This window comes from Sapajus apella, unplaced genomic scaffold (assembly GCF_009761245.1).
Source record: "Sapajus apella isolate SASKATOON/1434 unplaced genomic scaffold, GSC_monkey_1.0 scaffold191, whole genome shotgun sequence".
Taxonomy (NCBI): Eukaryota; Metazoa; Chordata; class Mammalia; order Primates; family Cebidae; genus Sapajus; species Sapajus apella.
The window spans coordinates 439042-456035 of record NW_022437131.1 but is presented as its reverse complement, the minus strand read 5'-3'; the positions used below and the strand labels follow the sequence as shown (position 1 = coordinate 456035).

Here is a 16994-nt window from a genome sequence, read left to right as displayed (position 1 = left end):
CCAGGGAGTCTGTAAACAGCCACAGACCCTCAGCTGAACTGGCAAAGCATAATATCTGTGTGTACTTTATTCATCCCTTGCTGAGTCAGGGTCTGCAGGACAGATATCTGCAGGTGGTGACTCCGACAAACCTTGGCAAAATAAACTTTCTAATTTGATTGAGACTTGTCTCAGATATTTTTTGGCTTAAAGAGGCAAGTCCCATCCCTACTACTCTGTCTCAGTGGGATTGTCAATGAAAAAAAGTCAAACTTGGTACAATATTTGAAGAGATTTATCCTGAGCCAAGTATGAGTGACCGATGGCATATAATACAGCCACAGGATATTCTGGGAAAATGTACCCAAACGGTCAGGCTACAGCTTGGGTTTTTGTTTTTGTTTTTGTTTTTTGAGACAGAGTCTTGCTCCGTTGCCCAGGCAGCGACATGATCTCAGCTCACTGCATCCTCCACCTCCTAGGTTCAAGTGATTCTCCTGTCTCAGCCTCCTGAGTACCTGGGACTACAGGTGCATGCTGCTACACCTGGCTAATTTTTGTATTTTTAGTAGAGACTAAGTTTTGCCATGTTGCTGGGCTAGTCTCGAACTCCTGACCTCAGGTGATCCACCTGCCTCAGCCTCCCATACAGCTTGATTTTATACATTTTAGGGAGACATAAGTTATCAATCAATACTTATAAAATGTACATTGGTTTGGTCAGGGAAGGCAGGAAACTGGAAGCTGGGGAGGAGGCTTCCACGTCAGAAGTGGTTTTAAAGATTTTCTGATTGGCAATTGGTTGAAAGAGTTATCTAAAGACCTGGAATCAATATGAATGTCTGGGTTAGGACAAGGAGTTGTGGAGACCAAGGTTTTATCATGAAGATGCAGCCTCCAAGGAGAGGCTTCGGAGCTCTTGTCAGACCTAAAAAGGTGCCAGACTCTTAGTTAATTCTCTCCTGGATCAGAGGAAAGACCTGGAAAGGAAAGAGAATTCTTTACAGAATTTAGATTTTCCCCAGAAGAGACAGCTTTGCAGGGGCATTTCAAAATATGTCAAGGAAATATGTTTTGGGATAAAATGCTTTGATTTCTTTTGGGGCCTGCTATCTTGTGATGCTATACTAGAGTCAATTTGAAATTTGGTGTCTTATTGCTATAAAAAGTCTTGTTTGTCAGTCTTAAGATCTCTCTTAATGTTAATGCTGGTTAGTTATGCCTGAATCCCAAAGACAGAAGAATACATTGAGGCATGTCTGACCACCCATTCCCACCATAGCCTGAACTAGATTTTCAGATTTACTTTGGAATGCCTTTGGCCAAGAGGGGAAGCCTGTCAATCCATTGGGGATCTTAGAATTTTACTTGTGGTTTATAGGACTTTGAGAAGTGTTTGGTCTGTGAAGGCTCTACCTTCATGAATGGATTGTCATTGTTACAGAAGGTGGTTCATTATTGTAGGAGTGAATCTGTTATAAAAGGGTGCATTCAGCTCCCTTTTGCCTCTTGCCTTCTGCCCTGTGATGACACACCAAGAAGGCCTTCACCAGATGCTGGTCCCTCAATCTTTGATTTCTCATCCTTCAGAACTGTGAGCCAATAAAATTCTGTTAATTATAAATTACCCAGTCTCAGGTATTGTCTTATAGCAGCAAAAAGAGAGTAAGACAGAAAATTGGTGTCGAGAAGCCTGGCTGTTACAATAAAAAATATCTGAAAATGTAAATGCAGCTTTGGAAGTGGATAATCCACGGCTGGAAAATTTTGGAGGATCAAGCTAGAATAGCCTAAATTTCCATAAATGGAGAAATGCAGGTGAGGGCTCAAAGAAAACTGTAGGGAAAGACTGAAGCTTCTTAGAGATAACGTAAGTGGTAATTTCTGGGTGAGGTGTCAGAGCCCCAGCATCAGAAAGTGGTCTACTAGCAGGTTGGTAAGAATTACCGACAACAGTATAGGTTTGAACAAGGAAAGTTATTAGAAAGAAAGAAAGTTTCAGAAGAATGCAGTGTTTACGGACCTTAAAGTGGGAGCTTAAATTTTATTTGGACCATATTAGCCATGTAGGTCATGATAAGCGATTACATTTGTAGACATTTTGGTGCCTTAATGTCAGCAAGTGTTGCAGTGAGTTTTGGCATGCATGCATTCCAGAGTTGTATAGAAATTCTAGTTACTTATAAAAGTTTTGAAAGAGACCTGGAACCTTTAGGCACTAGGGAAGCTTAATAACTTCTAAATTCCTCAGATAAGGAACTTTGCCTCAGGAGGGCCTGTTTGATGGTCACCAGGTGTTCTTGGCTTACTTCATTACACATCTAAATTCCTCAGATAAGGAGTTCTTGTCTCCAGGGCCTACTCGATGGCCACCTGGTGATTTTGCTCTCCTCATTTTCCCCCCTGACAAATATTTTGGTAAGATCTTTGACTCTTTAGTAATGATCAGAATGTTCGTAGAAATATGGACAATAAAGGCCATTCTGATGAGATCTCACACAGAAATGAGGAACAAAGTATTATAAACTGGAGGAAAGGCCGGCCGTCTTCATTATAAAGCAGCCAGGAGCTTGGCTGAATTGTTTCTGTGGCTTTGTGGAAGGCATAGTTGAAGAGCAATGAGCTAAGAAATCCAGCAAAAGAAACATCTAAACAAAAAAGCATTCAATATGTTGTATGTCTTCCTTCAACTGCATATAGTAAAATGCTAGAGAAAAATGATTTAAAGATGGAATTTGTAATTAAAAGGGAGCCAGGCACAGTAGCTTGTGCCTGTAATCCCAACACTTTGGGAGGCCAAGGCAGGTGGATCACTGAAGACTTGTTGCAGAGGGGGAGTAAAATCAGAGAGCCCTCACTAGGGCAATGCCCAGAGGAAACCCAGCTTTGATACAGAAGTTCTGTTGGGCATTGCCTTAGTCAGGGCTGTCTCCAGTCAGAACTGTTGAGTCAGAGCCACTGCAGAGAGTCCCCACTCAAACAATGTCTAGTAGAATTCTGGGAGTGGACTGCCCAAGAGACCCTAGAACTGTAGGGCTACTAGTGTGCAACACCAGCCTAAGAGAGCTACAGCCATGAGACTCCAACCTATGAGAACTGCTTTATGGGCTAAGCCCAGAAAAGCCATAGGGGCAGGACTGCCTAAGGCCTTGGAGGCCCAATTTCACCTCAGTGTATCCAGGAGGTAAGACATGATGTTAAGGAAGCTTATTCTGGAGCATTAAAATTTAATGTTGTTCACCCTGTTGAATTTTGGACTTACTTGGGATGGGACCCTCTTTTCTTGTCTATTTCTGCTTTTTGGAAAGGGAGTGTCTACCCATTGCCTGTCCCACCATTATGTTTTAAAACATATAACTTGTTTGGATTTCACAGGCTCACAGCTGGAGAGGAATTTGCTTCAGGATGAATCATGCCTTCAGTTATTTGAGTCAGATAAGACTCTGGATTTAGGCCTTTTGAGTTGATGTTGGAATGAGTGAAGACTTATAGGGCTATTGGAACGGAATGAATGCATTTTGTATGTGAAAAGGACATGAGTATTGAGGGGCCATTGATGAGATGCTATGTTTAAATGTTTGTCCCCACCAAAACTTGTGTTGAAATTTGATTGCCATTATTACGGTATAGGTTGAGTATAACTTATTCAAAATGCTTGGGATTAGAAGTGTTTTAGCTTTCAGATTTTTAAATATTTGCATTATACTGACCAGTTGAGCATCCCAAATCAAAAAATTCAAAATATGAAATGCTCCAGTGAGTATTTCTGCAGGTTATATTTACATTCAAATGCTTCTGATATTGGGTGATTAATTAGCTAGGCATGGTGCTGTGTGCCTATAGTCCCTTCTGCTTGGGAGGCTAAGAGAGAATCACTTGAGATTTGAGAATACAGCGAACTGTCCTCCAATTTGAGGATACAGTGAACTATGATTGCAGCCAGGGTGAGAGAGTGGGGCCCTGTCTCTTAAAATTAAAAAAAAAAAAAAAAAAGGAGAGGTGATTTTTAAAGAGTTAGGCCCTGCCTCTTAATAAAAAAAAAAAAGTGGGGGCGGGGGGCTCTGCCTTCATGTAGATTAATGCCGTTATCACAGGGGTATGTTTGTTATTATACAAAGGCAAGTTTGGCCCCCTTTCACTCTCTCGCCCTCTTGCCTTCCACCATGTGATGACACAGCAAGAAACCTCTCACAAGATGCTGGCATCTTGATCTTGAACTCCCTGGCCCCCAAAACTGTGACCCAGTGCATTTCTGTTTATTATAAATTACCTAGTCTCAGGTATTTTGTTACAGCAGTGCAAACGAACTAAGGCATATGCCATTCATAAAGAAACAAGATAGGGAAAAGTGAAAAGTAATCTAAAATTCCAACAAAAGTATATCACTTTAGCAAATATTAATAATGTTGTGAAATACATTATTTGCACAGATCTAGTAAAACATGCACTTTCATCTTGTATTTTGTTGGAACACATTCATATAACAGATTTTAAAGTTTAATCAAGCTAGCTTTTAATGTTCATGCTCTTTGGCAAAGCAATGTTTCTATGGCAACTTAACATCCAGATACAGCCTGAAGAGGCCATAGCCATCACCACTTATGTGTCCCAGCTGTTTCAGACTGAGCATTTTCCTAGCTGGCTTGTTGCCTTCAGCCCCCCTGACCCTGCTTCATCCATTCCTCCATCCAAACAGGGAAATCTGTCTCATAGCTGGATCCACCTCAAGCATTGATATGGAGCCATGCTCATGTTCTTCTATCTCTTGGTTCAAACTAGAAAATCTACCATGACAAGATGCTACAAAACATGTACTCCTCACCACAGTAGACCATCCGTGGAGCTACTTCAAGCACTGATATGGAAGAGTGCTCAGGTCTCTACTCCTGGAGGGACCTGTAGACATCCAATCTCATCCCTGCCTGGAAGAAGTCTCCTGCCTCTCTCCTTTCTGTGTCTTCAAAGGCACAGGCAGGTGAGGGGCCTTGGCTTCTGCTTTTTGCCCTGCCATAAACCTCCATTCAGACAAGGGGAAAGGGCACAAAGGCTGGCTTCCTCCTGCAGAAAGGGTAAACACAGGAAGAACAGAGATCAACCTCACAGTACCAAGTATCCTGATAAATTTGCTAAAGGGTTAAGATGTTTTTATTGATGTCATATCTAAGAAAGGTTTACCTATTCAGTCACAAAGATTTACTCCTGTCTTTTCTTGTAGGGGTTTATGCATTTGGATTTTATAGTTAGGTCTCAAATTCAGTTTGTGTTGATTTTGTATATGTTGTGTTATATGGATTACAGTTTATTTGTATGTATATGGATATCTACTTATTACAGAACCATTTGTTTGAAAGACTATTTTTTTTCTCCACTGAATAGTCTTTAAATCATTCTCAGCAAGCTGACAGAAGAGCAGAAGATCAAACACCGCATGTTCTCACTCATAGGCGGGTGTTGAACAATGAGAACACATGGACACAGGGAGGGGAGCACTACACACTGGGGTCAGTTGGGGGGAAATAGGGGAGGGACGGTGGGGGGTGGGGAGCTGGGGAGAGATAGCAAGGGGAGAAATGCCAGATGTAGGTGATGGGGAGGAAGGCAGCAAATCACACTGCCACGTGTGTACCTATGCAACAATCTTGCATGTTCTTCACATGTACACCAAAACCTAAAATGCAGTAAAATAAATGGAAAAAAAAATCAGTTGTCCATTTGTGCATGGGTTTTTTTCTGGATTCCTTATTCTGTCCTTTTGATCTGCTTTTCCCCTTCAATGCCAATAGCACACTGTCTTGATTACTGTAGGTTTATAATGAGTTTTGAAATTAGGTAGTGTTTGTCCTATACTTTTGTTCCTTTTTACAGTTGTTTTTTACAGTTTAGGTGCTTTGTATTTGTATATGATTTTAACACCCACTTGCCAGTTTCTTTGAAAAATGTGTAGAATATTTATTTGGATTGCACTGAATCTGTATATTAGTTTGTGGGGGAATAAACATCTTAACAATACTGAGTCTTCTGACTCATGAACACAGTATGCCCCCTACTTCTTTGGGTCTTCCTTAATTCTCTCAGCAATGTTTTATAGTATTCAATTTACAAGTGTTCCACATCTATGAACAGGTAATTCATAAATATTTCATACTTATTGATGCCACTGTCAATGGCATTATTTCTTAAATAGAATTCTTAATTATTATATTTTCACTGAACCATCAGCAACCAGATTTTTAATAATAGCTATTGAAGAATCTTGGCAAAAAGCACAGGCTACTCTAGGATGGAAAAGGTATTTGATGCTTAATGTCCATGTACATGTATTTCTGTATCAGCTTTTAGAAATCATTGGCAATACCCTGAAACTAGGGATAAAAATGTACCACTGACAGTTCTACAGGTAATCTCCACAAAAGTCAAATACTAAAATAATATGGGTTAGTAGCGTTCAACTTTATGTTTATGCTATATTTGAATATGTTACAACGTGAGGTTGTACTTTTTTGTCCCCAGTAAACCCACCTTAAAAAATTCCTGGGATCTTGGATGGTGGAAGAGCATTGGGGAGAGGGCATGCATATATATGAATATTTGTGAATGTATCAATTTGTGTGTTGCTAAAGCTGCCAGAAATGTGTATTATGAGGTGTTGAGACTAATTATTATGTATTATATCAGCCATATTCATTTCCTAGCACATGTTAGTAACAAGATATAAGGGGTTGTTTGTTTTTTCCCAGTGTTCCTTGGCTAGCCTGGTTACCATGGTGACTCAGTGACTCATGGGGATTTAGTATAGAGCATCCATTTATGATTTTTGCCTGAGTCACTTATTTCTATGATAGTTGTGAAGTGTTGTTTTTACATTTCTGATATTCCTTTCAAAATTATGAGTTGGCGTTTAGAACATGGCAGAGTTTTCTCTTCTTATTTATTTGTGTATGTATGTATGTATCAGTGTGACTCAGAGATTCTCATTTTTCCCAAAGGATTACCCTGCACTATTATTATTATATATTTTGAGGCTCAAATTGTCCCAGAATTGGCCAGTGGAAAGACCTTAAAGGTGGCTTCAGTGTCCAAACACCTCCCTAAAATTCCTTGAGTGTGTACTTTCCTCTATATATATCCTCATCTGTAGAAAGGAAGTAATGATGCCCATGTGCTTTCTTATTTCCCTTCTGGTGTAACATCAGAGAAAGGGTAGACTCTGTACCCTAGAACCTGGAGCTAACAGAGAAAAAATGTGATGTGGACTATGCTAGACAGGCTATTGGAGTAAGGGTGAAGGTCTCATCATTGGGACATATTAAGTAAGTCATTTCCCTTCCATCAGCTTCATCTATACATCAGGATAATAATTCCCAATCTTCCTGACCACGCAAGAATACTCTGGAGATTAACTGTGATCTCATATGGGAAAGCAATCTGTGATCTTAGGTGGGAAGGAAGGACCAGTCACTTTTGAGTAATTACCTTAACAGAGATAATCCAGATGTCCCAGAGTTCTCCATGGTGGGCATTAAATTAATGGCACAGTAATGTGAGCTGTTTTCATCAGAATTTTACCAAGTGTGGTCCATGGACTACTTCATCAAAATCATCACAGATTGCCTGTTAAAATAGTAGATATTTGGGTCTACCAAAAATTAGCTGAATGAAAAACAGGGAGGTATGGTAGGAGGTATCTATATTTTGAGAAATTGTTCCAACTGGTTGTGGCATTCATCCATGTTTGAAAAGCACTGCTGTGGATTTGCAACAAGGTCCATGAAAAGTTTGTTTCCTTTCATGTCTAATTTCATCATTGGCTGCTCCTTCTACTCAGCTTTTATATCTGTGTCATTTCTGTTGTGTAAAATTGTTAACAGTTCCTTCAATTCAGTAATTTTGATTCAGTGATTTATGTGTGAAGCATTAATCTAAGCACTGGGGAAACGGCACAGAGAACAAGACAAACATGGTCCCCGGACATATCATTCTAGTTTGAGAAAACTGGTAATAAGCAGGTAAACAAATCAATGAGCAGGGTAACTTCATATGGGGATTTGTGTTTTAAACACATGTTGAGTAGAAAATGACCAAGATAAAAATAATTATAGATGAGGTTGTAAGTGAAGCACCTTTTCAGGAAGTGGCATTTGAGCGGAGTCCTGGATGACAAAAAGAAGCTAGGCACAGACTGACTTTCTGCCAGTGTGTCTACAATGTGGATGGGCGCCATGTGTTCCAAGAGCAGAGAAAAGCTCAAGTGCCTAGAGCCTGGCAGACAATGCACAGACTGGTGAGATGAGGTTGAAAGGGCAGATAGGGGCCATATTGTTTAAGCCATTGTAAGGCATTTGGATTGTATTGTGAGTGTGTGGGGTTAGAGAATGAGAACAAAATCATCTGACTCATATTTTCAGAAAGTGACTCTGGTCACTGTGCAAAGAATGGACTGGAGAGGGAGAAGATAGTGTGTGGCAATAACCATTGGAAAATATTGCAGAAGTCTAGGGAGGAGCAAGCTGATGGTATCAGTGCTTCAGCCATGTGCAGAGAAAGAAATGGACCTTGACAGGATGTGTTTTGAGGTAGGGAAGGTAAGACCTGCAGTATCTCTGTGTGTGTGAAGTATGTAGGGATAAGGCAGAATAAAGTATGACCCTTCTGCTTTTTGTACAGCCACGTGGAAAAATGATAGTGCTATTTTGTGAGATCAGTCATTCCAAGTGCTTTTGAGACATTCTTAAGTTAATTAAAATTTAGGTCATCCAAGGTTGGTTGTAGTGAAAATTAGAGATTTTTAAAAATGCAGGTTGTATAAGAACTTCCCAAGCCTAGCAAGGCAGTCCAACATTCAAATCCAAGAAATACAGATAACTCCACAAAGATATTCCTCAAGAAAATCAACCCCAAGGCACATAATGGTCAGATTCACCAGGGTTGAAATGAAGGAAAAGATGCTAAGGGCAGACAGAGAGAAAGGTCAGGTCACCCAGGGAAGCCAATCAGACTCACAGCGGATCTCTCGGCAGAAATCCTACAAGCCAGAAGAGAGTGAGGGCCAATATTCAACATCCTTAAAGAAAAGAACTTTCAATCCAGAATCTCATATCCAGCCAAACTAACCTTCATAAGTGAAGGGGAAATAAAATCCTTTATGGACAAGCAATTACTGAGAGATTTCGTCACCACCAGACCTGCCCTACAAGAGCTCCTGAAAAAAACACTAAGCAGGAAAAGGAACAAGTACCAGCCACGGCAAAAGCACACCAAATGGCAAAGACCAAAAATGCAGTGAAGAAAATGAGTCAACTAATGGGCAAGAAAACCAGCCAGTAACCAAATGGCTGGATCAAATTAACAGGTAACAATATTAACATTGAATGTAAATGGCCTAAACGCCCCAATCAAAAGACACAGACTGGCAAACTGGACAAAAAGTCAAGACCCATTGGTGTGCTGTATTCAGGAAACCTATCTCACATACAAAGACACACATAGACTCAAAATCAAGGGATGGAAGAAGATTTACCAGGCAAATGGAGAACACAAAAAAGCAGGGGTTGCAATCCCAGTCTCTGATAAAATGGACTTCAAACCAACAAAGATCAAAAGAGACAAAGAAGGGCATTACATAAAGGTAAAAGGATCAATCCAACAAGAAGAGGTAATTATCCTAAATATATGCACACCCAATACAGGAGCACTCAGATACATAAAGCAAGTTCTTAATGACTTAAAACAAGATTTAGACTCCCACAAGATAATAGTGGGAGACTTCAACACTCCACTGTCAAAATTAGACAGATCAACGAGACAGAAAATTAACAAGGACATCCAGGACTTGAATGCAAAGCTGGACCAAGCAGACCTAATAGACATATACAGTACACTCCATCCCAAATCCACAGAATATACATTTTTCTCCACACCACATCACATTTACTCTAAAATTGACCACATAATTGGAAGCAAATTACTCCTCAGCAAATGCAAAAGAATGGAAATCATAACAGTCTATCAGACCACAGTGCAATCAGATTAGAACTCAGGATTAAGAAACACACTAAAGTCCACACAACCACTTGGAAACTGAAAAACTTGCTTCTGAGTGTCAACTAGATAAACAATGAAATGAAGGCAGAAATAAAGATGTTCTTCAAAACCAGTCAGAATGAAGACACAACTTACCAGAATCTCTGGGACACCTTTAAAGCAGTGTCGAGAGGGAAATTTATAGCAATAAATGTCCACATGAGAAACAAAGAAAGATCTAAAATTGACACCCTATCATCAAAATTGAAAGAGCTAGAGGAGGAAGATCAAAAAAACTCAAAAGCTAGCAGAAGACAAGAAATAACTAAGATCAGAGATGAACTGAAGGAGATAGAGACACAAAAAAAAAACCCTTCAAAAAAATCAATAAATCCAGGAGCTGGTTTTTTGAAAAGATCAAGAAAATAGACAGACCACTAGCCAGACTAAGAAGAAAGAAAAGAGAGAAGAATCAAATAGATGCAATAAAAAAAGATAAAGGGGATATCACCACTGATCCCACAGAAATACAAACTACCATCAGAGATTACTACAAACAGCTCTATGCACATAAACCAGTAAACCAGTAAGAAATGGAAAAATTCCTGGACGCTTGTACTCTACCAAGACTAAACCAGGAAGAAGTTGAAAACCTGAATAGACCAATAACAAGGGCTGAAATCGAGGCAGCAATCAATAGCCTACCAACCAAAACAAGTCCAGGTCCAAACAGGTTCACAGCAGAATTCTACCAGACGTACAAAGAGGAGCTGGTTCCATTTCTTCTGAAACTATATCAAACAATAGAAAAGAAGGGAATCCTCCCTAACTCATTTTATGAGACCAACATAATCCTGATACCAAAACGAGGCAGAGACTCAACTAAAAAAGAAAACTTCAGGCCAATATCCATGATAACATTGATGCAAACATCTTCAATAAAATACTGGCAAGCCAATTGCAACAGCACATCAAAAAGCTTATCCATCACGATCAAGTTCGCTTAATCCTGGGGATGCAAGGCTGGTTCAACATACGCAAGTCCATAAACGTAATCCATCACATAAACAGAATCAAAGGCAAAACCGCATGATTATCTCAGTAGATGCAGAGAAGGCCTTCAACAAAATTCAGCAGCCCTTCATGCTAAAAACTCTCAATAAACTAGGTATTGATGGAACATATCATAAAATAATAAAAGCTATTTATGACAAACCTACAGCCAATATGATACTGAATGGGCAAAAGCTGGAAGAATTCCCTTTGAAAGCAGGCACTAGACAAGGATGCCCTCTCTTACCACTCCTATTCAATATAACATTGGAAGTTCTAGCCAGAGCAATCAGGCAAGAAAAAGAAATAAAGGGTATTCAATTAGGAAAGAAGAAAGTCAAACTGTTTATATTTGCAGACGACATGATTGTATATTTAGAAGACCCCATTGTCTCAGGCCAAAATCTCCTGAAACTAATAAGCAACTTCAGCAAAGTCTCAGGATACAAAATCAATGTGCAGAAATCACTAACATTCCTATACATCAGTAATAGTCAAACAGAGAGCCAATTCAAGAGTGAACTCCCATTCGAAATCACTACAAAGAGAATAAAATACCTAGGGATACAACTAACAAAGGATGTAAAGGACCTCTTCAAGGAGAACTACAAACCACTGCTCAACGAAATAAGAGAGGACACAAACAGATGGAAAAACATTCCATGCTCATGGTTAGGAAGAATCAATATCATGAAAATGGCCATACTGCCCAAAGTAATTTACAGATTCAATACTATCCCCATCAAGCTGCCAATGACCTTCTTCACCGAACTGGAAAAAAACACTTTAAACTTCATATGGAATCACAAGAGAGCCCGCATAGACAAGACAATCCTAAGCAAAAAGAACAAAGTTGGAGGCATCACACTGCCAGACTTCAAACTATACCACAAGGCTACAATAATCAAAACAGCATGGTACTGGTACCAAAACAGAGACAGAGACCAATGGAACAGAACAGAGGCCTCAGAAGCAATGCCACACATCTACAACCATCTGATCTTTCACAAACCTGACAAAAAGAAGCAATGGGGAAAGAACTCAATGTTTAATAAATGGTGTTGGGAAAACTGGCTAGCCATGTGCAGAAAGCAGAAACTGGACCCCTTCCTGTCACTTTACACTAAAATTAACTCCAGATGGATTAAAGATTTACACATAAAACCTAACACCATAAAAACCCTAGAAGAAACCATAGGCAAAACCATCCAGGACATAGACATAGGCAAGGACTTCATGACTAAAACACCAAAAGCATTGGCCACAAAAGCCAAGGTAGACAAATGGGATCTAATTAAAATTCAGGGCTTCTGTACAGCAATAGAAACCATCATTAGAGCAAACCAATAACCAACAAAATGGGAAAAAGAATTTGCTGTCTACCCATCTGACAAAGGGCTAATATCCAGAATCTACAAAGAACTAAAACAGATATACAAGAAAAAAAAACCCCATCCAAAAGTGGGTGAATGATATGAACAGACACTTTTCAAAAGAAGACATATATGAGGCCAACAAACATGAAAAAATACTTATCATCACTGGTCATTAGAGAAATGCAAATCAAAACCACATTGAGATACTATCTCATGCTAGTTAGAATGGCAATCATTAAAAAATCTAGAGACAACAGATGCTGGAGAGGATGTGGAGAAATAGGAACACTCTTACACAGTTTGTAGGAGTGTAAATCAGTTCAACCATTGTGAAAGATGGTGTGGCGCTTCCTCAAGGATCTAGAAATAGAAATTCCATTTGATCCAGAAATCCCATTACTGGGTATATACCCAAAGAACTGTAAATTGTTCTACTATAAAGACACATGCACATGTATGTTCATTGCAGCCCTGTGTACAATAGCAAAGACCTGGAACCAACCCAAACGCCCATCAATGATAGACTGGACAAAGAAAATCTGGCACTTACACACCATGGAATACTACACAGCCATAAAAAACGATGAGTTTGTGTCCTTTGTAGGGACATGGATGAATCTGGAAACCATGATTCTCAGCAAACTGACACAAGAACAGAAAACCAAACACTGCATGTTCTCACTCATAGGTGGGTGTTGAACAATGAGAACACATGGACTCAGGGAGAGGAGCAACACACACTGGGGGCAGTTGGTGGGGGATAGAGGAGGGTCAGCGGCGGGTGGGGAGGGATAAAATGGGGAGAAATGCCAGATACAGTCAAAGGGGCAAGAGAGGCAGCAAACCACCTGGTTATGTATGCACCCATGCAACAACCCTGCATGATCTGCACATGTACCCCAGAACCTAAAGTAAAATTAAAAAAAAAAAAATTTAGATGTTTCTAGCATAAAGAAAACACAAATAGTTAAGGTGATGGATATTTCAGTTATACTGATATGATTTTTTTTTTTTTCGAGATGGAGTCTTGCACTGTTGCCCAGGCTGGAGTGCAATGGTGCGATCTCGGCTTACTGCAACCTCGACCTCACAGGTTCACGCAACTCTCCTGCCTCAGCCTCCTGAGAAGCTGGGATTACATGTTGGCCAGACTGGTCTTGACCTCCTGACCTTGTGATCTGCCCACCTCGGCCTCCCAAAGTGCTGGGATTACAGGCTTGCTGCATGAGCCACTGTGCCTGATCACTGATATGATCTTTACAAATATATGAATGTGTTAAATTTTCACATATACCCCCCCAAAATATGAAGCTCTATTATATATCAATTAGAAAAATAAATAAAGGTAATAGTAATGTTCAGAGAAAGAGATACGCTTGCTAATTCCCATTTTATGGATGAGAAACTGAGTGGCATAGAGAATAAGGACTTTGCCTAAGACTACACAGTTAGGGAGTGGGGCAGCTTGGATTTGTGTCTGGGATGTCCTGCTTCAGAGCCTGGAAACTCACAGATTTGTGGTTAGGTGAAAGAAACAGTCTGCACAAGCATGCATGTTTTAGGAATGCATTTAAAGTAATACTTAGTATGTTAATAGATGTATACAAAAACTGGCCCTAGTAATGAAAAGGTGAATTGTGACCTTGGTAAGATCACATTCATTACAATCCTGGCAACAGAAGTCATAGTGCAGTGGCATAGGGGGTTACTGGGGAGTAAAGAATGTTAACAAGGAATGCAGAAAACTATTTTTAGAGCTTTAACTTTGAAGAGGAAAGAGGAGAGAGAGAAGGAGGAGGAGGAGGAGAGGGGAAGGAGCGGAGGGGAGGAAAAGGGGAAGGGGGAGTAGGGGAGGTAGGGATATATTAAGTGGAAAAGATAGGTTGCCAAAGAAGGTGAGAACTGTGATTGCACTTTTGGAGAAGACTGTGATGTGTGTTGGGGGGTGAACATGTTTGTGTGCACCTCATCAACAGGAATGTATCTGAAGAGTATGCATTATCCTAAGGGACAACAGACCCCTTGGGGTCAGGGGATAGGAGGAGGGTAAGAGAGATGCAGGATAATTTAAATGTACTGAAGTGCTTTGTATAGTGTTTGAAATTTTGTATTCAGGGGGAAAAAGTATTTTAATAAAAATTGAAAACAGAGAATACTTGTGATAAGATTGACAAAAGTAATCTGCACATATATTCCATATTTCTTTTTACTTTGGAAAATCATTGATTGTAGTCAATTTTATGGGGAAGCAAAGCAGATTTTAAAAATGAATGGACTAGCTGGGCGCAATGGCTCATGCCTGTAATCCCAGCGCTTTGGAAGGCCAAGTTGGACGGATCACGAGGTTGGAAGTTTGAGACCAGCCTGGCCAACATGGTGAAACCCTGTCTCTACTAAAATAATAATAATACAGAAGGATTGGCCAGGCAGGGTGGTGTGTGCCTGTGGTCCCTGGTCCCAGCTACTTGGGAGGCTGAGGCAGAAGAATCACTTGAACCTGGGAGGCGGAGATTACAGTGAGCCGAGATCACACCACTGCACTCCAGTCTGGGCGACAGAGTGAGACTCCATCTCAAAAAAAAAAAAAAAAAAAAAAAGAATAGACTCTGTGTGTGTGTGTGTATATATATATGTTTCTAAATAGTCTAGCTTTACTACCTCAAATACAGCTCACAGTTGCAGTATTTTCAGTTCAGACCATGACTGGCTTCTGATCTCAGATTTAGATATCCCACAAAAAGTGCTTCTGTTAATATTCCAGAAAAAAATGATGAATACAGAGGGATAGCTGGAGGTAAGTGAAAAGTTCCAGAAAACCATGTCTGATCCCATTAATCAAGCTCCCAACTTTCATCCCTCCCTCCTTTCTGCTGAGTCCCCTGGTCTACACTCAGAGTTGCAATCCTGACTCTGGCCACCAACAGCCATTACAGCTATCTCCACGTTCCTCACTCTTTTTAAATGAAAAGGAGTAAATTTTACAGAGTAAGTAATCTTATGAACTTTCTCTTTACTGTGATACCAGTAGTTTGGAATACCCATTTGTATATTAAAGCAGTCCAATTTGCTGTTGATTCTAAATCTTCAGCACATTCAGTGATTTATCTTTTCCTTCATTAGTGTTAGTTGAGGTGTCTGCACCTGGGGGGGGTCCCTCCTGGAGAGCAGGGTGTTCATCACCCATACAGACTTCTGAGAAGCCCGTACAGGCTTCTCAGATCTTCTCCCACTCCCTCCTACTGATCCCATCTCCAGGACATTATGGACACAGCTGCCCAGACCCCACTCCAGTGCCCCATCCTCTCAGTCGCTTCCTACTGTCCTGTGCTCCCCCAATCCTGCCTCCCAGCAACAGCCAAGGCACATTAGACCTACCTGGTGTTTTATCCTATGGATGCCCCACAGTATATTTGTACACTCTTGTTTTACACTTGTCAGGGTTGTTTTTTATCCAGACAGAATTAGAATTATTCTGCAGTCCGTTTCATAAACTGGGTTTTAGGGGAGGATAGCGTATTTTTCTGCTCCTTGCTTATACTTTGTAGAGAAGTGTGATAATGGTGGTACAGTGATGCCCCCTCATGACAGAAGCCTGAACTGCAGCAGCTTGAACCTCACTGAGCAGGAAGGTGGTAGGGAGATGCTGTGGCCCATGCACACCCTACAGAATTTTCCAGAAGTGTGGGTAGAAAACGGGTCATTCCCACTATACAGGGATATTGACGGTCACCAAACAGAAAGTGTAGCCTCTTCCTGTGCTATGTGAAAGCACAAAATGATTATTTCTGTGTTTATACTTTCAAACCTCTGGATTAGCTACAGACCTATATAAGCAAAAATGCATCTTGGCCACTAAATGATCTTTGTGACCCACATTTGCCCTCATTATGATCATCTTTGCATACAAATGCATTTCTATAATAACGTTTTAAATTTCTTTGCCCCCCCCAAATATTAGTCTCTTTCTTTTTTTATCAACCAGGTGGTTCATCATGTGGGTGCCCCAAAATTCATTTAATTAGTATTCTAGTCATGAAAATGTAGTTAATTTAACATTTTTTCCTGTTACAAACAATAGTATACTTAATATCTTCCTCATATATATGCAAATATCTTTGTAAGCATTTCTGTGAAAAAAAAAAAAAAAAAAAAAAAAAAAAAGTTCCTGGAAGTGTTCTTTCAAAACCCTGGAAACTGTAAAATTTTATATTAACATAATGAATTCCAAATACTATTGCTAACTTATATTCCTTACCTCACAGTATGTAAGGACCTTGTGTCTTCACACATTAGAAATAATGTGAATCATTGCTAATCTTATGGGCAATAAATCACCTCTCATCATTGTCTTCATTAAAACTTGCTTTGCTGAATTCTAGAATTCCGTCCTATGGCTGTGACATCAGTTTTCTCAAGCCTGTGTTATTCAGAGTGTTCTGACATTCCCTGTTATTTACACTGTGTGGAAGACATCTTTTCAGAGTCTGTGCGTGGCTGAAGGGCACAGTTCCTGTACCTGTTTACACTAGTGAGCCAAATGTGTCCTCTGACAGCCCTACCAACTGT

At 40.1% G+C, this 16994-nt stretch overlaps 1 long non-coding RNA gene across 1 annotated transcript in view; it reads left to right on the top strand.

Annotated features, from left to right (window-relative positions):
- Positions 1-7162: 7162 nt before the first annotated feature.
- LOC116543614 overlaps positions 7163-16994 on the top strand; it is a 40380-nt gene continuing 30548 nt past the window's right edge. Inside the window, exon 1 of the long non-coding RNA XR_004265634.1 lies at positions 7163-7289. This is a non-coding gene — a long non-coding RNA (uncharacterized LOC116543614). The remainder of the gene's footprint in view (positions 7290-16994) is intronic.